Raw genomic sequence first — 21,506 nt, 5'->3', positions numbered from 1 at the left:
TACAGACAACAACGGTGAAAACGAGAGAAATAATGCGGTTTATAATTAAAAATGGTGGTATTTTAGCATAGCATACCTTTGACTGTGAGTTTAAGAAACTGAGCTCACGTGTTTAACAATTTTTGACCCATACTCTGAATATTGCAATAAATCTAAACATTAGAGACAACTGTCTGGGGTTTTGTCCTATACCAGTAATAACCATAAAAACATGTGCATTTGTCTTCCATCTTTCAAAACTATTTATTTATATTTGAATTTAAGTTCTATTTGCGTTCAGCTTAAACCATCTGAAAACTTCTTGGCAATTTCGATCACAAATGCTTATTAAAGACTTGCAATTACACGCACACGTACTTGTATGAGGCAAGATATTTCTACCCATAAGACAAATTTTACAATTAAGTAAAGTAGTTTGTGAAAATGAATATTTTAGAAAGTATTTATCCCAATTTAATTTTGAAATTGGTAAATAATGTCCAATAAGAAAGAGTCAAAGTGCTATACACGATTAAGTACTTGTTTCTTGTTTTCAGAGAAATAAATCTATATCTAATTCTGATACAGTGAAGCCTGTCTTAAGCGATCCCTGTAAATACCGAAAACCTGTTCATACCTTTAGAAGTCCCTTTATATATATGTAAGTTAATCTGAATAAACCGAACACTTTTCTAAAGCGAACGAATTTTGCAGTTCAAAAGAGGTTTGATTTAGACAAGTTTCACAGTATATCAACATTACTGGTCTTCGTTGCGCAATTTACAAAATTTAAATAATATATATACCACAAAGTTTATTTTATCAAAATTTAATTTATTCTTAAAGAAAATTGAAAAGATAAAGCGTAAATGAAATTATTGTGAGCGCAATTCTTTATTTTTTTGCCAAAAGTCCATAATTTTAAATTCAAATATTTTTTTTCTCTTCGGGTACGGTAAAGATTATAGAAAAGCGGAGTGGATTTATTGAATTTTGGTTGATGGAGCGGACATTTTTAAGTTGATCAAAGTTTCACATGCAGGAATTACTGGTCAAAATTAAACATGTTTTTCTTCAACTCTGAATTATTCATCGTTATAACTGGGCTGTGTGAAAATGTTCAGACCGCACCAGGACACAGAAATGGAAGAATTGTACAACTTGACGAACACGTTATAAGTCGGCAATTTTGAATGTCCCTCGTGTATCAAGTTAAACAAATATTAAAGTAACAACAAAAATAACACGAGATATTTTGTCGTCTGTTACTTCGTAAATAGATACCCTTTCGGAACAATGTCATTGTCAATCATTTGTAATTGATATATTCCTTCACCGCGTTCCGAATGGTACTATCGCACAAAATAGTTCTATCAAAACACATGGCTGTTTACGTTTCGTATCTTTATAAGCGACTAAAAAGGTTGCATTTGACAGCTTGGTATTGTTGATTTGTGTTTATAGAACCTCTTGCTAATATACTTCTCCTATAGGGGGACAAGATAATAGCCTTTGAACGCTGTAACCTAACTTTTCTGTAAGGGTTCATATGGCCTTTGAAAGAAATTATTTAGTTTTTTAGGCATATGCAGCATAAAAGTCTTTACTATGATGACAAAGCAGTTTGTAGAACCGATTGTTTAAAGGTGTATAAAGTTTTAGTTACCTAAGCCCAGAAACCAATTTTCGGATTTATTTAGACATGTCTCCCAATGGAATAACAAGAAATTGTCTAATGATTGCAATTATAACCTGTATTTTTTCCCCAAAATAAAGATAAAATTAGTTCACATTTTAAAACACAAATTGTTAAGAAGGGAAAAGTTGACGATTGTAAGGGATCCAAACTGTCAACAAATATCTATTTTTTTTCTCAAAAATATGTGATTGCTACTTTCAGTATTTATTATTGACATACATGTACAATACATGTATATATCTTGCAAATCATGCTGACATTCAAGTCTTATAGTGAATAATTTTCGTTTGCAATTGGATATAGGTATTATTAAACTTAATTTCGTTAATGGAAATGAGAAAATTGTGTGCACACAAATTACTATAATTCTATTTATATAAGTAATTTAATTGACATTGTGCACCCCCCTAGCAAATTTGGTGTTATTTCAAAAGTTACATTTTACAATATTTGAAAAATGCGAAAATAAATAAATATATTGAATTCATTACCATTTCTTATGGATGAAGTTTCAAAATTAGACATTTTGGCAATTGTTTTGGGTGACATACGTTTGCGCCGATTTTGCCTCCTTTTGCGCAGCAGCTTATTTGCGCTATCACAGTTGTGTCACTCATTTCTTACAAACTTGAATTCATTGCGTCTAGAATTAAGAATTTGATTGAACCAGTTTGATGAAAATAAATAGAATAAACTTGCGTACATGAAATGAAATATATTTAAATTTGAACAAGCAAAAATAATAATACCGCTTTTAGCCCATTTTGAAGAACTTAGAACGAATGAACTTTGATGGTCTCTCAGATATCATTTTCTGTTATCTTTCTTATACATGATATATTATTAGTATTTGGCTTTTTTTTTATTTCCTTACATTTGTATCTAACCATCCATATTTTTCAGTCAGTAATAATTAAGTTTCGCCTGACTAAATGCACTAATTACCGCACATACTTGTATATACTTATAGATTGGTACATTGTATATATGTACAGGTAGACTGGCGCAAATTAAACAATTAACAGTATATATGGCGCTAATGATACCCCTAAAAATATGTAATTGGCCAGAAAAGGATTCTTCCCATTTTTTTTGAAGGGGGAGCTTATGTTATAATTTAGATTTTAAGACACACTTACGAGATCTCATAGACAAACTTTTAAATGCAATTTAACTCAAATTAAAAATTTTAACCAACATTAATGAGAGATAAGGAATTATCAATAACAATAATAATAATAATAATAGCAAGTCCAATTTGTCGTACTAAATATTTCAAAATAAACTTTTATTAAAAATTAAAGTTATTGTTAAAATTTTGAAAGCAAGCTGTCGGTGTTAATGCAAATAGATGCTAACATTCTTTAAAAAAAAACATATTTTTTTTTGTATAAAATTAGGTCTCCGTAACCCGTTAAATTATAAAGAAAATTGATTTTGGTAAACAAGGACACTGATAAACAGGAGTTACACATGTTCATCTGTTTAATCGTTGCATTTTTAACTCTACAAATCGTAACCATATATATTTTTTGTGTTTTACATGTGTCACAAACAGTAGCATTTTAAAGCTGTTTAAAATGTTCACATGAAATCGTTTTTGACCGTGATATAGCAACAAAAGAAATATTCCTTGATAAATTTCAGTCTTAAACATATGGTGATATTTGATCACAAAATATCAGCTGGATTCGTATTCCCTCGGTGTTTTTGAATGACTTCTTTTCTACCGGAGACAAGTAAAACAGTATGTAAAGATGAATTCGACATTAATGTGACCTTATCCCCCCACAAACTGGTGACCCTTTTCAAAATATAACAAAGAATTAAATAAAATACCATCTTTTTACTTTGTTTAATGTAAATTTCTCCACCCTTTTCAAATCACGTTAACGCGAAACAAACAAAACTTCACGAAGTTGACTGGATATGTCACTCTCCTGTTCAAGAAGGCTCGAAAAGTGTATATTATCTCTAAATTGTGAAGATGACACGCGTCCTTCTTCAAATAACCACTTCTCAGACATTTTTGATGGCTGTCATTGAACGGATTGAAAATATAATGCAGATTTTAAGAAGATGGAATATCAAATTAAATGGACCAGGATATTATACCGTGTTTAACATACCCATGAAAAGATATGTAAAATGTGTGTCCTGAATGATTCAAGTACCGCCATAAAATTTCGATTTCACCTGAAGTATCCCATCCTGTGTTGACGCTGCACCTAGTCACACTATGGATAAAAAGAACAACGATGACGCCTTTAAATATGTTTAAAAGTGCAAATTCAAAAATGGCATTGCATGTTCTTTCTATGACCTTAGCAACTTTTAGTCTACAAAAGTACACATGAAAAATGAGGGATGAATGGGATAATTGAATTGATTGAACTTACAATTTATACTCCAATGAGTTAAACACAAAATTGGTGTCGACCCACGTAGGACTGCATTTCTACCAGTTTGCTTTTTTTCCAAATCCAAATAGATTATAGGCTTTGCTTGTTAGACGGAAATACAGTATATATTCTGTTTTTATGCTGTTTTCATGAAAAACATACTGTATTTCAACAATGATATTTTTTAATCTTAAAAATGTATTAATACTCGTATATCACAGTAACTAGGTCTATTCTTACCCATAATAATTACAATGACGTATGCTGCATATTTTTTGACATTTTCCCGTTTATCTATGCATTTTGTTTTGCATGAAGTTAGCGTTGTGCTGGCTTTGACACAACAGATAATGTATTATTAGAACTATCTCATTCAATCTAACCATTCAAAGCAAAGATTGCTCCTTCAAATTGAATTAAGTAATTAACTTCGATGGTATAAAATGCATTAATGCATTATTTATTAATTGTGAATACATTTGATATTTTTACGCACAAAAGCGAATAAGTGTGGGAGGAAATTCAGTTAATTTATTAATATAATCGGAATAGTGTCTATAAATGTTTATGTATATATCTGTGATACATGTGTAGTTCACTGTGCATGCGCGACGTCGAAGCAAATACACAAACTGGCCACAGGGACATTTTTTTCAGAAAATCATGTATGCCATATTGACATTTGTATTAAGAACACACGGTATTTGGAATGGTATCTTGAAATCATGAATACTTATTGTGACGTCAAACAATCAAGATATGATGGAACTTTTTATAGACATACTTTTGGCGTCCTATTCAGGCCGACAATCAAGAAAGTATCACCTTTAAAAGAACGAACAAAATTTGTGTGACCCTAACGGTATTTGCCAATATATTCCGTCGATCATCGATGAAATAAAATGCCATCGTGGTCATTCTGGGGACTTTCCTTCAATAAAAAATGCAAAAGATGCAATTTTCTAATTTGCACTTTGCAGGACAGTGACCTCAAATGAAATCAAACTGAATACCTTTCCACATTAAAGTACACATGCCCAGAAAAACTTTGAACCCTCTGTACGACTCAGATTTCTAAAACAGCATGAAACAGTTTCTTTTTGATAATAAACACTTATTTCTATATGTGTTCAATTATGTAAGTTTCTTGAATGATCTTTCTTCTTGTTGCTTCAAGCTGGCAATATTAATTCCATGGTAAAATGTTCGCTTTTTTTATTGGAAGGGTAACTTGGTAAATAAATCAAGCTGAGTTTTCTGTATTGTTTCCCGAACTTTGTCTAGTCACCCGGTGATTTGACTATTCTGAAAGTTATCTAGCCCTGACTCAGATAATTACTGTAAATTGTAAAAGTACTATGGTATTACTAGTGAGTAATGCTTGGCTTTATATCAATTACTAGCACGTGTAATGTAAAGTACAAATAGTTACATTATACCAGATAAAAATTATGAAGGGGGGCTTCCGTTCACGCAGTCGCGTGCTTCTTTAACACATATCCCTTTTTTTTAAATGGGTGAAAATTTTAGTTATCTGAGCCCCTGTTTCACGAAAAAAAATCAACTTAAGGTTTTCCCGAATCCTTTGGTGTTCATTCTTGAAACAACCCTCAATAAGCAGTAATCTGATTGGTCAGTCTATAATGTAAGATTGATCTTCTTGCCAAAAGGATCGCAATGATGCATAGATTGAGGGTTTAAAACTACATGTACGAATCAACGCATTATGAAAAACACTTGCATGAGAGAAAGACACAGATTCTTACAGATTGAAAGTTATACATACATGTATACGTTCAAGAGGGTGTCTAAGTACGCAAAAACCAGGTAGTGGGTGGTACATGGCAAATTTTGTTTAAAAAAAATGTCACCATTTCATATCAGAAATGCATCCCTTCTCAAAGCTGAATGTTGCTTTTTTGATAAATTGCAAAATAAAAGAGAAATAAATTACATAGAAAGCATTGGAATTCCTTGAAAAAAGGGAGACAACTCTTTTATTTTGTGCAAAATTGATTGCTTTCTTAGGGAACTTAAAATAATTTTCTGAGCCATTCATTGTCGATTAAAAAAAATCTTTATACTGTTTGACACACCTATGATAAAAACATTACATCAGAACCATAAATATCAGTGGAATAAAATGACCATGTGCCTCCCATATTATAGGAACTGCCTGGATTCTACATAGACAGTCACTTAACTGTATCACCAACAGCATAAACATAACGAATATTGGGTCAGGCGTACGTCCCCATGAAACAAAATTGTCTCATTTTTAATTGAAGAAACACAACATGTATAGTTTTGCGCATGATGGCGTCTTACGAATTTCATTAGTGTGCCCCCTCCCGTTTAAAAAATCCTAGATCTGACCTTGTATGCAGGCTTCATCCTCATCTTTACTTCTAAATTGTAAAAAAATAAAGGTTCAAAAGTTTGCATTGCCTTACGATTGTACATGCTTCTTCAAAACAGCATGCGACGCCTGTATTCTCCGTGCATCTTTACTTCACGAAATACGCAATAAAGGAGAAAAAAAACACGCGTTAGTAGTTAAAAATTCAATGCTGTACCACGTGATTGGTAAAAATTAATGCTAAAACCGTTGCAGAATCATGTAAACAGAAGTCTGGTTTCCTTCACAAAGGCTTTAAAGAAATTGATCTGAACCATGAATCAATAAGGAAAAGTTAAAAATCTGGTTACCTCATTAATCATCCACCATCAAACTGACAAATATATAGAAAACCATATTTCCAATTGATTCTTCTTGACGGCCTTTCAAAGGAGGGAAGATTCTTCAGCAATCACTGACACATCCCAACGTGAGCGGTGTCTTGGAAGAAACAACAGATCGGCCTAATGATGTAGATTGAATTTGATTGGGTTTCATGATTAAGTCCTCCATAGGTCTGTGAAATTTGAAGTATTTCAATTGATTTAATCATTGTTGCGACAGTTTGGAAAATTTTCCGAAATTAGTTGAATCAGTGTAACCAAAAGCTATAATCAAGGGGTACCATTTTACATAAGAATAATTGAAAGAGTCCCTAGAGGAGAGATCATAGATTTTATTTATAAAAAGGTCTACAAACTTCACAAATTAAAACATCTACAATGAAAACGGCTAAATAAGTTAAAACACAAATTCACTTAATATACTGTCGGAAGAATTTTCATTTCATTTCAAAAATTCATTTTCGATGTTGTTTTAAAACATATTCTTGTCGATCGTTATACCTATAAGTTGAAAAAGCAATGCATATATATATTTTTTTGAAGGTGCTTTATTTAATAGCATGGAATTATCACATGCAATTGAGAACAAATATTATCATTTTACAATTTTGACACTTCTGGCACACCATACACCTAGTTTGTTGTGGTATATTTTTTTCATCTTCATTGTCTAGTAAATGTCTCAGACTCTGATTTTAGATATATTTGGAAGCATATTGCAGAATATTTACAAAATTTCCTTTTTGACACAATGTCAAGTAATACAACTGTTGTGTATTAATAGGTGTGTGTTTATATAACGTACATGGTATGCAATCTTTTTTCAACATCATGATAAGTATGGCTAGAGCCATAAAGATGTTGATAGAATTCACAGAGCACTCAGTCTGTTTATTTAAATTTCATATATATTTAAAAGATATTCATTTTCTAATATTTTTTTTAAATATGGGGGTTTTTTGTTGCAATTCTGAAGTAAACAATCAATAACACTTTGATTTTGTAAATAACACAGTACAATGTTTGTTTCCAAATAAAAAACGAATACATTTAACACTCTTGGGTGAAACAAGACCCAAGCATATATACACGTATTACGAATGTACAGAATTCTTTAATTTAGGGTGTCAACAGTTAGGGTTACAAAATAAATAAAACAAAAACAGTTCTACATTAAAACGTCACATTTCCATACAAATTTCAAGTACCAGTTTTTAAATATTTTTTTTCTGTTCTTCTTGTGACAGTGGAAAATAAATTTGAGAAAAAGAGAGTTTTATTTCAGTATTGAATTCCATAGCTGTGCACTTAAGCATTGCTACTGTTGCAAGGTCACTGTAACCTAAACCGAACTGTCAAAATTCCGGACAGTTTTACAGGAAAATAGAAAAGGGATGTAGGATAAATATTTAATTGTAAAAATAAATTAACTTCAAATTTGGTAAAACAAAACGATAAAATGGTAATATTTTATGACTATCTGTACCTAGTCTTCAAGGAGAAAAATACTCTTAAACGATTATTTTATGACTACTAAAATGCAGACCAGAAAGAGGATTAATTTATGAAAAGGAGCTTTACTTAAAAAAAATAATATAAAGAGAATCATATTTTTAGAAACTTTATGGACCTTTATGGACATTTTTGAAAAGTTAATGTTGATATTTATTTTGACAAATATATTCAATGAAAGCTTAAAAACCAGTTGCAGACAAAGCTGGCGCCAAACCTAAAAAAAGTCAGAAAAATTATAATTCTTACAGAAAATTGAACAAATGCGGTTTTAAGTTAAACCCCTTTTCTGGAAAACCTGCATAAGCGTGCGAGATAGATTACTTGTATTCAAATATTAAAATCTGAACCTATTGCCATAACAGTATTTTCCAAATCCATACAGTTTTTACTACTTGACGGTAATAAGTCCAATAATAAATTTTAGTCACAGAAAAACTGTCATGGAAAACTATATATGCAATGATAAAATGCATAATTATTTAGTAAGCCACATACCAAATCTTTAGAATAGGATATAGACGAAATCCCTCTAAATTAGGTTACCATTCATAATTAAATAAACACCCAATAATACAATTGATTTCCAAGATTAATTTCTAAGATAACTTAAGCATGCATAACATATAATCAATTTTATCTCTTTAAATAAATAATTGACCAATGAATAAGAGAAATAATAATATATAAAATAATACATACCCGTAAAACACTCGAAACCACCAGTTGATTATAAATGAAATATCATCAAATTTGTTCGAGGAATGATTAAAAAATATTTGCTCAGCAAATTAAAGTGAATAAAAACAGATCATGAATAACTTCACAATTATTCTGTTTGTCAATATACTTAAATGTGTATTTCTTTAATTAAACGTCATAATCGTTTTTCATCTTTGAAATTTACATTAACCAACAAGTAAGATTCACGAGTGGGCGTGGCTTAACATACGATGTTGACCAATCACAATTTGCTTGCGTGTAAAGGTAGCCGTACGATATTTCACTGCCGTAAAGGTTCAGCGCTCAAAGAAACCAAGGTGTTTTGTGAATCAACAGAACTTATTCAGTGAAGTGTGAAATAAATTAAACATCCACCGATTATCTACATTTTGGACTTTTAAATTTGTATATTCCGTATGCAAAATTATCCTAAATAACGTTGAAATGTAGCTTTTATCTACGTGTGTTATTTAGAGTAATGTATTTCTACCGTATCGAATACCAAATTTCGAACGCCCCTTTCTGTATTCGGATGTGTTTGAACTTAAATGCTGTAATTATAGAATTTTAAACGTCATTGTTCAAAGGCGATCAAAGAAAATCGAAAACTGGCATATGTTCTAATGTTGTAAAGTACTATATTAGTACATTCGAGAGCTTCTGCTGTAGTTTTGCTTATGAATACTTTTAAAAGTATTTACATGTGTATAATACAGTGAGATTCTGAAGCGATGAACATTTGAAGGAAATGGAAACACTTAGTTAAACATACATGTTTTTTTCTTGAAAAATTTAAATGATAATTATTAATTTAAAAGAAACGAAAATTCTGTTTGAATTAACTGAGGACTATCATAATATTTGATTTAATAAAAATAATGAAAATGTTTAAAATTTCTCCACGTAGATAAAATGTCATTATTATTTACTTATATTAAAGTTATAAAACTACCTCATTAATAATAAAAAATAGAATCAATTTCAAATTTATTTAGATATTAAGTTTCTTTCCGCGGGTCCCGTTTTCTTTATATGAAAATTTAGAAATGTTCTAAAAGTATTTCCGTAACTCCAATTTGTTTACCAATAAAACGATTTAAGAATTCAAAATTGAATTGAAAACTGACGAATTTGCGTTAAGTCTTAATTTGAGAAATTTTATATAAAGTTCTGGAAACTTAACAGTACCCTTGCTGGAAAAATCCAAGAAGACGTTAATATAAATCCGTGCAAAATTTAAGGAACTTTTCGTTGCTGAAAAACATTCTTCACAATGTCTATTCCCTATATAGCCATTCAAAACGGTTTTGCCTCTTCACCACGCTATTTCAATGATATGTGTTTTCTATGTGAAAACACATATCATTGAAATAACGTGGTGAAGAGGCAAAACCGTTTTGAATGGCTATATAGGGAATAGACAACACATATCATTGAAATAACGTGGTGAAGAGGCAAAACCGTTTTGAATGGCTATATAGGGAATAGACATCGCATGCAAAATTCAGTGCATTTCAAACGATTTTCAATTATTTTAACTATTTTAGCGCTCCCCTTAATGTGCATGAATCAAGAGTAGATTGATCATCCAGTGAATATGTCTACATAGACATTATACACTTTTTTTCTAGTACCCGAAAAATATCAATTTACTTAGTAATAATGTCTATTTCTATACCTACATGTAGATATACCCCATCACAGGAATGAGATAAATTCGAACGGGACAAATGTCAAGAGTTATCGATTTCTAGTCAAAATGATAAATGGAAGAACTCAGTGGGAATCTTTGAAAACATTTCGTGGCAAATTTACTTATCTGAACAAGATTTTCTACAAGTTACCGGTCACTAAGACTGATAAGGGGTGATTAATTATTCTAAAATAGTCACGTGTTTTTCTTGACATTCTTTGAATAATGGCCATGGTATCGGGTAAGATCTGAAATAAGACAGCCTCTACAACCGATTAAACACGATATTGACGATAACAATATTTGGAATTATGTAATAAAAATACTCGATCGAGTGAGATTTCATTTCTTCGTGTGTCAAAATGCCTATAGCTATTTTCACAACAAGAAATTACAGTTACTACACCATGAAGAGGTGTTTACAGATACTACGTTTATAACTATTATTGTAACAGCTTCATAAGTTTGATAGTCATCACTGAAGGCTGACTTGATCTGCCATTATCTAGAGAGTGCATCTGTTTTTTGGTTTTTGTTTTTTTTTTTCATTTTGATTGTTTTAAATATGAACCCAATTCATAGTGTACGCAACTTTCCTTTTCATAATTTACTGACAAGAACAAAAAAAAACTTTACTAATGGTATACAAGTTTTAAAAAAATAAGGGTATACAAGTTTTTAAAAAACAATCTAAAGAGTTAAAAATAGCCCGGCCAATGGTCCTCATCGATTTGAAACACTATGTACAAAACTAATAGTTTTTGCAGTACCATGGAAGTTTATCTTTTGTAAGGCATACAGTTCTGAACCCAACCTTATAGTTCAATATCCAAAGAATAAAGGCAGGCCTTTAGCGTCAGGAGAAATTCAGAGGAAGGGAGGCCATAAGAGTCAGAGGAAATTCAGATTAAGGGAGGTCATTAGACTCTGGGGAAGACATCATCGGTTTACATATTTGTGTACTTTAAAAAAATATACACATTTTACGGTAAATTATATGATACGTTTGAATTCAATTTATAATTAACAAAATACTAAACTTCGATCCTTAACATCAATTAAGGTGCCAGACTTTATAAGAAGCAAACAACTAGTGTAGTACGGCAAAAGACGCTGTAATTAATAAGAGACAGTAAAATAGAATAGAAAGTCTTGTCAGGTAAAATGAGACATACCAACACCATGTTTTAAAAATGAACAATTTATTGACAGTTGAGTATGTCAGAAAGCACATTTCAAACCTTCTATTGAAATTTTCCAAACTTATCTCTTCCTTTATTATTACAGCGTTATGAATATATAATTTCAGATTTTTTTTCGTCCGTTTGATGAAATATAACCAAGAGAAAACGGACAGCCGGACCCCTTGGACATTTTTAGTGGAAACGGAATTTTATTGAACTTTAAGTGCTGGACATTGTTTATTTTATCGTTTTAAGATTTTCTCCCCAATTATAACTCTTTAAATTGGCTGGTTACACAGTCTTTATGCATATGGTCTATAATTGACGGTTTACGGCATGAGATGCAATAATTGCAAAGTCCCAGTACAATATATACAACTTTATTTACAACTGGTGAAAATACATGTGTACAGTTCGGAAGTCACGGACAGACTCCTCGATTCAACTAGACAAAAACCTATTCTATACTTTTACAGAGGATCATAAAACACTTACAACATTCCGAATTTTTTAGGTATTACATCATTTAGCGATAATTGCTATGTTGAAAAATTTGCTTGGGACGGTTTCTCAGCTCATTGACAAACATAAAGATTAACAGGGGATTAAAGAACAATTGGGCGACCAAAGTCAATTACAAATAAATAAATGTCAATCAATTAATATAGATACTATAGATACGGAGAAAATCTTAAAACGATAAAATAAACAATGTCCAGCACTGAAAGTTCAATAAAGTTCTGTTTCCACTGAAAACGTCCAGGGGGTCCGGCTGTCCGTTTTCTCTTGGTTATAGATGTAATAAGTTTGAATGACTAAGTATACGTGTTCCGGATTCTATACACATAGCCTCCTTTTAATCTGACCTTTAACATCCCATTTGGAAACGAAGAAAATGTCATAGTAATGTCGCTTTAAAGAAAAACAGTCGCGTTGTAAATTGAAGAAAGATCGAATTAGAACCTGATTGGATTGACTCCGGGTGTGAAAATGTACACTGGAGCCGCACAGCCCGTCAAACAACAGAAGATAATAGGAAAACCTAGGCTTTTAGAAAGTTCTTCTTTCCTTGCCCTCTGTTTTATAAGTGCCAACAATAAAGTTATAAACATACTCTAATAATCAAATCAAGTATAGTAAAGTACCACATCAAAAGTTTGCAAACGCCATAAAATTCGGAAAATGCCTGAAGATAAATCAATACTATGTTAACTTTAAGACCTGTTATTCTAATTTATATCTTCAAATAATTTGGCACGGCGGATATCAATTCACCGTTTTGCATTCAGCCGGGCAAAAAATACTTCAAAGATATATGAGAAATGGTATAGATATATCATCCTCTTCTGTAACATTGAAATTTCAGCACTGAGCAGCATGTATTTATTAAGAGCTCTCTAGAAACAGCAAACCAAGCCAAAAATCAAAATTTGATGCAGATGTGCAACTTAGGGTATAAGGAAACATCAAACGTTTCTTCGTTCCTGATCTTGAAAAGAGATCATTGTCACTTTTCGTTATTAGATACATTCATCAAAATATTCGAATGCAATTTGAATAAATTCGTCAATTTATCATGTAATCAATGACCAGAAGCGAAAGACCTAGTATACTCGACCTCTTGAGATGTTTCCAGTTATGTAAGTACGGTTTTCTGAGAGAAAATGCAAATAAGATAGGAGACTTGAAAAGAAGTACGTAATTAATTGCTTCCAAACACTCTTAAGTTTCGATTTTAAAACGTTACTGAATTGCACTAATAATAGGGCCAATCCGGGGCAATGTTTTCAATTTGAGACTTAAAAAAACATGAATATCGGCATGACCTCTTTTCAAATCCATGTTAAAACATCGACGATTAGTCGATTACTTTGTCCTTATCACACCTTTTCCAAAAGAACTCCGAGTCAAAAGACGTTTTAGAGTCCGAAATCTGCCAAATATATTCGCGTTTAAACGACAAAAATGTAGGTACTTGTCCTGAATTGTTGGTATATTGCAACAAATCTGCAAGACAGTAAAATAACGACACGTGCATATCCCAACTTCTCATACGTTTTTCTATCGGACGAAATCTGCATAAATTTATAAATTTGTAGAAAAGTAGAGGACCATTATCATGCTGAAAACCCGGTCCATTCAATTAATTTCTCGCAATACATTTTCCATATTAGCTATTATGTTTCACTCCTATGTCCTTTTCACAAATATGTTCTTACCAAGGGTCACCTTAATTCCACTTTATTTTTATTTTGAGCCGACTTTAACATCTAATACAACATACAATAAATAGTTATAAGCAAAAAAACCTAACCACATTAATCCCCAGGGTAGTTTTTTCCATTCATTGTTGTAGATGAAAGAAAAAAAAGACTTAAAATAGGGCAAATCGTATGAAAAAATGTTATAATGATGTTCGGTTAATTGTTTTCCATCTGGTTTCTCAAAGAAAAGGCTTAAGAATTTCATATGATTTTGTATATATAACAATATATGATATTGGTAAATTTCCACGGTAAAATGGCAAGATAAGAAAAGAAAAAAAAACCAAACAAACAAACAGAAATTCGTAGAACAATAGGAATAAAGAATCGACTTGTACAAGACACATTTTGACAAATAGAAGAAAAATATGACATTGATGATCATTCTTACTGGAGACGAATTGAAGAATAATAAAGCTAAATCAATGTATTGACTGTTATTCAACGGCATCAATAGGGGCAACAAGCTCTTACAAAAAGACGATGGTGATAATAGTTTTACGACAAAACAAATGACGATCACCAAGATTTTCCGGTGAATAGAGAAGCATCTCGTATATCCGATGTTAATGTATGCCTCGGATATATTCTAATGCAATGATTTGTGCCTTTGCTACAAGGGGAAGATGAGGTGATTAGATCAAAGGTGTAGGGACGTTAGGCTATAAATATAGCCCCAAAATATCAATTTGTTGTAAGTTGTTCTAAATATAGTAAAAGTTATAAGGAAAATGAAGGAAATGTGGCCTTACTTCATTGTAATGACGTCACAATGGTGCCACACTTACGCCTCATTTAACAAAAACAACTATTGAAAATTGCAAAATTTTTTGTTTTTCGGACATATTTACATCCAGAAAACTGCATCATTGCACAATGAACAACTATGTTTTCACGTATGATAAATTATGTAATAACGAATGTATTCACTGAGCGTGAAGTTGTTTTTTGGGTGTCTTTCTTATTTCTTTGCAAGTAATGTGGTAAAAGTAAAAGTACAAAATGAACACAATATCTGAATTTTGGTAAACTTCAAGCAATCATTCTGCCTTTTTATGCAAGAATTTGTTATTGATTCCAATTTCACAATTAATTAAGACTTATAATAACAATTTATGATTTATATTAGTCATATTTTAAGCCAGAAATAGTCTTTAACGTCTCCGCTCCTTGCAATATATTCTTTCGAACGTTATGTACTAAGAAGAGAAACATGAAAACATATGTCGCAACTTCCACTGTGTTGAGTAATTCTTGTAGTCTTTTTCCTTCCTTGCCTATATAGTCCTAATCGACGATTTGATCTATGTAACAATGGTCAGACAAGGCAATTAGATAGGGTTTTAAATAATTATGTTTTATATGATTTTTCACAATATATTTCACCTTTGCATTGATACTTATTTTTTCCAGTACAATGCAGGGTACTCACTGATTTCTTTGTAATGAAATAATTTTCACATTATATTTACATATCTGTTATTTCAGCATACAAAATGGTTAGTTAGAAAGATTAATATATTGTATAATATTCCAGTGATTTTAATGTCATGCTTGTATAAACCCAGCGTTACATTTATATAATGCAGTATACTAGTGGTTTTAAGGTCAGACCATTGGTTTCATAACATTTTTAAAAGGCTATTCGTGATTCAGTGAGGTGTCAAGACGTTTTCATTGAATCAGTTATATGACTAATAAGGACAAAGAAACAAACCAACTGTGATTTCAAAATTAAGATTACAACGAGACAATGTCTTAAGTGTTAAACTGGTGAAATGTAACGAATTACTCACTTTTTACTCACAGAATCCTGTAATGTTTCATCGGAGGAAAGCAAACTAAGACTCTATGTATAAACCATTTAAAGGATAATCGAATTAATAATTGGAATGTGAAGATAACAATTCTTATACATCATACAATAGAATCATTCGCAATAGCTACAACTGTATAATTCTCGAACATCTTCATAGAAATAACAGATACAATAATATAACAAAGATGAATTTAAAATCGATGGCATTAATAATTATCAAAAACGTCCTATTTGCATCTATGTATATCAACAGATAACATATCCCTTGCTTTCGGTTTTAATAAAACGTTTTCGATTATTGCTTACCTATGTTCTGCTATGTTCTGTTTTATTGCTTTGGTTTATAAATCTTTTGCAGTCAATATTTCTATCAATATTTATATTATTGGGTTGCCCTGATTTATAGTCGGTATTCCAGACCTGATTAAAGTGACATCTCACAAATTTGTATTACATCTAGTCTACACAGACAGTTTTTGACAGTCTAAAGTGCTTGATTAAACCCTTTGTGTTCTCCGTCCTTGAATGTTGTTTTTATTTTTTTAATTGTTCCCTCGATCTTTGATTAAACTTATTAATTTATCTATTTGAAAAAAAAAGTTTAGAAATGTCTATTGCATATAGAAACAAATGTCGTTTACATGAACCTTTCGAGACTAATTTAGGTATAATCACAGTTCTATGTTCACTAATTGCCGTTTAAAGAAACTACAGTATCTGAATGTGGAACTACCCAAATGTTTAATTCTAACTAATATGCAAATAATTGAAGTATGAAATGATCCCCATAATTGAAGCAATCATAGGAACAAGCAGATTCCGACTATCAAAGTCATAACGGCGTTTGTCAGATAATGAACCAAGGTAATAGTTATGTCAGAATGAAGGAATCAGATTTGGAACAAAAATGACTGCTGTCAGCAAGGATCAAGTGATATCGGCAAAAACCCAATAAACAAAGCGTTAAAAGTTTGATTGGGAGACGTGGTTATAACTTTCAATATCATAACAAATCTTCGGACTTAACGTTTACATTTTTATGATTAATGAATTTCCGTCTTCTTTCAGGAGTGTAATACACCTGCTAATAATAGTAAGAGAGAGAAGGGGAAATTGTGGTCAATGGAAGAATTGAAATTCAGCATTGATAAACGAGATGTCGAAAGTTTACAGAAACAATATCACAACGTTAATTTTAGACTGAAGGGTTGTTAAACAATGGATCAAATTATTACTAATATTTTCCAGCAATTATCTGAAATTTGACACATTGCACAAAACAGCTTGTCATAGATAAGACGTATCTTGAAGACGGGGAACCAGTTTCAGCTTCTGAAAGATTTCGATAACTTGAAATGGCCTTCGAAATATTTTGATGACAAAAACGTCTTAAAACGGCATCAACTCAGAAATTCTGTCATCTGACACTTTAAATAAACCAAAAGCCAAATATGACGGTAAAAAACAATAAAACAAAACCGATGAAAACAGACAATGAAATGAACTAGAAATGACCGGCACGAATCCCTGCAAGAGTAGATCAAGTGTAAATTCTTATTTTATCCAAAAGAACTACATGACTGAACAAAATTTGACGACGATGTTGACGAGATTTGGATTGTATTTCGATGACCTCTTTTTGTATATAAGGACCTCATTTATAAGATGTATGCAAATCCATTCATCAATATTTATATATCGCGAAAGAGAAGTGACCATATTGAGAAAGGAGACAGTATTTGTATACCAAGACAGATACTAAGTATCTATTGAAATACTCAATAAATAGCGAGCATGGATCAAGCTGCAGCGAGAGCGGAGAGCTTTACATCAACATGCACGTACAAGATAGTGGGATGTATAATGAGGAGAATAAAAATTCATCGTCCGGAAGTGATATGTCGCGGAGAGAATGTAAAATAATAAAGTGTCCCCAATAATTGTTTTAAAACTGGAATGATTCCTTGCAAGTCTAAAAAAGAGAATTGGAATTATGTACAGTGTTTACATTATCAGAGCGCCACATTGCAATCAATTTTGCTCCTTTTGCTTTCGTCCCAAACTCAGTTCCGAACAAAAACAATATCAAAAGGGTTTTAGGTAAATGAACAAATGCAGCTCAAAACACACACGTTTTAAATATTCTAAAAATAATTCATATGCCTTTAATGATAATATTATTTCAAATAAATATGAATAGTCAACGTTCTCTGCTGACTAAGTACCGCTCCTGCACGTGCCTACTATTTTCCATTTGCATGCCGTGCTCGCTTATAGGAAATGCGTACTCCATATACTGTTTGATCGAATTTTATAGAATTAAACTGTTCTTTAAAGAATGTGCTGGTTGTGTTAGAAAAATATGACCAGGTCATTCACCAGTCTTTTGATTAGTTCCTTATCTAATAGGATTTATCATAACTATAAATATGTTGTGGACAGTCAGTTACAAAGAAATATTTTTCTGATGGCTCATTATTTTCCGTCCGAATCTGAGTATCCGACCTATTTTATACCCACTCCGTTACTTAATGCCGTACAATAGAGTTGCTTGGTGTGTAAACTAAATCCACACGATCAAAGAGAAACCGTCAATACTAGATAATTTCTAAGTTTCGGACCGGAAAGAAAACAATTTATCATTCGTCTTAATTTAGACCGACATATTGATTCAAATATATTGATCAAAGTCAACATCGGTATGGCGCCAACTTATCCGGATTTTTCCATGCTGGTATACATTTGCATTTCATCCTGATTAGCGTCGCATTAAATAAATAAAGTACAAGTGTTGATAGTCCGATAGGACAGAGGCTGTATTACAATGAAAGGTTTTTCTCTTCTGAGAGATAGATAACATCTAGGAAAAACATTTACCAGAACTGTATATAAGCGATGACTGAATACACAAACGGAAAACAAAGTCAGTCATTTGAACCAATCAGTGAAGTAAATTTCGTTTTATCAAATAATTCAATTAATAATCAAATAAAGGTAATCAAAAGTATATCAGGTATAGTTATGCATGCTGGAATTCATTTATTACTTAGAAAGTGGCATTTGTACTTTTAATCTCAAAGGTCGTTGTCATGTTTATAATTTGGGACATAAAGGTAAAATTAATTTTAAAGTGAAATAAAAGTATTCAAAGACGACATTGTTTTATTTGAAACTTAATATTTTCTCATCGTCTTGTATTAAAAAATCACTAAATACAACATAAAATAAAATATGAAATAAACATATATCAATACGTGACAATCAGAAAAGAAAGTTAGTAAAATGACAATCAAAATTTTGAAATTGTTATAATTGACAATAATGTGCTTTAATGTTGTAGTAATGAAATCATTGTTTACCAATTGTTTGTGGCAACCAGAAATTGTAAATTACAACTCAAGGCTATTCATATAATCAAAATTTCGACCGAAACTCAAATTAAAGAAAAAAAATGCCTGTTTATTTTCAAATTTTGACGTATTCATGTAAAAATTGAAAATAAAACGTGCTAAGTAATTCAATACGAAAGATGTGGTCATTAAAAACCAGTAACTGCCAGTTTCCACTGTGTTGAACATCTTATTTTCCTTGCTCGGGTTAAAATTTAATACTATAACATTATTGAATTTCATTTTTCATAAGTGTTAATGTGGAATAAATGACAATAAAAACGTCAATTTATGCTGGTTGTAAAATGTTAACATAATGGAATTATAGGATACAATCATTTGGACGAATGGTCAATAACATTTTATTACATGTTTTAGCATATAAAATGCATCATTAAAGCTGTATACTTTTATTTTGGTACATCTCAATTTACCACGTGTTTTCCTTATTTTGGTATATAATAACAAATATCTTGTTTTTACAAAAATAAGACGTTAGCATGCTGTTACATGCATATAACAATCTATTGTGTTATTTAAAGACGTATACACATTTTATATGTTTAAATAATTGTTTCTGTCATACTTTCAACTTTCCACTGACATTACACAATAATTATACTTACAATATATAATATAATAAGGTAGAAATTTAAAGAAGTAGTGGAAAGAAAATACTGGAATAAAAAAAAACGAAAAATAAATAAATAAAATAAAATAAAAACAGATTAAAAATTACATTATATTATTTTTAATATTAAATCTCTTTGGGAAATTACTTTGGTATTTGAACATGTTTACAGTCTTCAAAAATTATAAATTCAAAATGCATCAAAATTTATAAAATTACAACAAGAAATCGACAGCCAATGGTCAGCAAATGTTGATAGAAATAATCATAATGTTGATAATTTTGTTTCATAAAAAAAATGGAACTAAAAGAACAAAATATAAAAAGACGTGTGCAATTATAATAAAACTAATAATAAAGGTAATTAAATTTGCGTAATTATTATTTCATTATTAATGACAAATTGAATAGACGCTTTCCCAGAAGATTCGATTGTGACTTCTGTCAAAGGCGTGATTGAATAAAACTTTATATTAGTGTTGACACGACTATGAACAATGATATGCCGAACTAAACTTTATAAAATAAGGAAAAAATTAAATATGCTATTGAGGTATCATATCTAGAGAAAAAGGTTATGAATAAAATAATTTGTTAAATTGAGTAATTTCATTTTTATGTTAACCATACCACATACAGTACAACATTCTTACACGATAAAAATTACACCCAACTAGGAAAAAATAATATTATATACATTTTGTCGTTTCAACTGTTAAACTCATATCATTATCAATATTTTCAAACCTTTGCGATGATAATAATTAACAAATAATAAATGATTTGATAACCATTTGAAATGTCTGCATTTACAATCCATCATATGTCAAGCATATATTCTGTATATATTGCTCAACATTATTTATTCTAAATCGCCGTAGACGGGTCTAAACTACGCGATAAACATTAATCGTATCCTACAGAGACTTTTGACCATTAAATAGCTTTACTACTAATTGAATCGTGTACGACATATTCAGAAAGCTTCATTCGAATAGTAAATGTTTCATCAACTTTAGTCTGTAACACTATCAATTATTTAATACTTTACCCCAAACCGCCTGAAGTCAGTCAAACCATCATCAAACTACACAGTTTTGCCAATAAGAGGCAGCTAATATTGGAAGCCACGTGATTTGCGATTTTACTTTTAAGATGCTGCGAAAGATAAACTCAAACCTAGAGACGACCTAAGTAGTTCATATTTTAAAATTTAAAACAGATATAAAGTTTGTCTTACACGATCAAAGAAAAAATCTTAACTAACAATTTGAAAATTAAACGTAAATGAAAAATTCTTTGATAAAGCATTTTACAATTTTGTCCGTAATGTACCTGTAAGAGATAGAACGGATATACGGGGCTATAAAAATTTAGCTATTATCGACAAAGTATATTCTTTGTAAATCGAAGATAAACAGAAAAGTTAACAAATCTTGATTGTTACAATTCGACATATACGAAAGTAG

General features: G+C 30.9%; 1 protein-coding gene across 4 annotated transcripts in view; it reads right to left on the bottom strand.

Moving 5' to 3' along the window:
- LOC148611502 (uncharacterized) overlaps positions 1-21,158 on the bottom strand; it is a 43,845-nt gene extending 22,687 nt beyond the window's left edge. The window contains exons 1-2 of one of the 4 annotated variants that reach the window (XM_088592104.1): positions 9,037-9,157; positions 6,790-6,995 (exon numbers count right to left, since the gene is read on the bottom strand). The gene's annotated coding sequence lies outside the window, so the exon portion shown is untranslated. Of the gene's footprint in view, positions 1-6,533; positions 6,578-6,789; positions 6,996-9,036; positions 9,188-21,088 lie in introns of those variants that run through there. The other 3 variants (XM_088592102.1, XM_088592101.1, XM_088592106.1) reach the window with 3 other exon arrangements.
- Between the last annotated feature and the right edge of the window lie 348 nt (positions 21,159-21,506).

Source organism: Perna viridis, chromosome 7 (assembly GCF_037379345.1).
Source record: "Perna viridis isolate PV_CMFRI_1.1 ecotype Kerala chromosome 7, ASM3737934v1, whole genome shotgun sequence".
In the NCBI taxonomy this organism is placed as follows: domain Eukaryota; kingdom Metazoa; phylum Mollusca; class Bivalvia; order Mytilida; family Mytilidae; genus Perna; species Perna viridis.
The sequence above is the reverse complement of the archived record's forward strand: the minus strand, read 5'-3'. Positions and strand labels throughout refer to the sequence as shown.